Source organism: Sinocyclocheilus rhinocerous, unplaced genomic scaffold (assembly GCF_001515625.1).
Source record: "Sinocyclocheilus rhinocerous isolate Xijiao unplaced genomic scaffold, SAMN03320098_v1.1 scaffold1548, whole genome shotgun sequence".
NCBI classification, from domain to species: domain Eukaryota; kingdom Metazoa; phylum Chordata; class Actinopteri; order Cypriniformes; family Cyprinidae; genus Sinocyclocheilus; species Sinocyclocheilus rhinocerous.
In genome coordinates, this window is record NW_015630996.1 from 139984 (window position 1) to 141435 (window position 1452).

The following is a 1452-nucleotide window of genomic DNA, read 5'->3' on the forward strand; positions in this document are numbered from 1 at the left end:
ATATATATATGTATATATATATATATATGGAGAGAGAGAGAGAGAGAGAGAGAATTCAAGATTCTGAACAGACGCACTAGATATGAGCTTTTATTAATTCATATAAAGTACTGCTGTTAATTGAGGCAAAAGCTCGTAAAAACCTGTGTTTTAACACTTATGGAAATATAAGAGTACAGAAACAAAGCAATAACTTTCAATCACTTCATTTGCAACTGCGATTTACAGTGGCATCGGCAGCTGTGAGAGCGATCGGAGCAACTACATAGCCTACAGCCGAACAATCATCAGTATGGTACAGCTGCGCAACTCAAGAAGAGACAAACATTGCCTACATCAACACAGGACATTACAGTACGGCATTAAGAAGATTTATATATAATATATATATTATTTTTATTATTAACAATTACCAGCACCATATAAATCTCAACTGTCAATAACGGATGCATTCAGCGGTTGCCATGGAGATCGTTTATCCTGCAGACATTAAAGGAGACAAAAGAAAAGCATTTAAACAGACACTGTTACATGAACACCCAGAATCTCTTTATGTTGATATGACATCTCAAGAAAAGAGGACAAACTTGATCTTCTGTACAGAGAGGAACCTCATATGTGTTATTAGTAAATATTTCCCCTACACTAAGAAGAAGGGAATCTGTAAAGGAAGTCAGATCTGCATTTTGATTCAGCTGACCACTCCTCCCATTTCCAAACCATCAATCTGTACAACAGTGGAACGGTCTTAATTCAAGGGAATGAAGCTAGTCTCCAAGCTTTTGAAAAATCATTTCCCCTTTTAAAGCAGACAGTTGAGGAGGAAACAGCTTGCAGTGTTAAAGAGGAATCTGAAGATGAGAATGAAGTGCTAACCTACTCTCCAGTCAGCACATCTCCGGCCCCATCTGATGAACTGATGACTGAGCAGGCCACACACGCTCCCAGTTATCTCCAGTGTCTTCCCCAGAAAATGGCTCTTCTAGAGATGGAGGTGTCAGAATTAAAGCAGTTAATCCTGAGTCGCCCAGATTAATTTACCATCAATAATCTCAAGGCTGAAATTAAGGATTTGCACAACATCAACATGAAACTTAAGGCTGAAATGTCAAAAATGAAAGAGGACTCAATACAGAGAGAAAGAAAGTTTGAGAAAAACATCCATGAGTTAAAAGAAAAGCTGAAAGAACAGACTGCAATGTCTTTACAGCTTAAAAACAAGGAAAGTGAATCTCCCAAAGACAGCTGCACTGAGAGTAACCTGCGGCTCCATCATGAAGCGCCGTCACACAGCTCTGCTCCTGCAGACTCAGTGAAGCACACTCACACACCGCCGCCGTCACACAGCTCTGTACCTGCAGACTCAGTGAAGGAGCACACTCACACACCGCCTCCGTCAGACAGATCTGTTCCTGCAGACTCAGTGAAGGACTCAATACAGAGAGAAAGAAA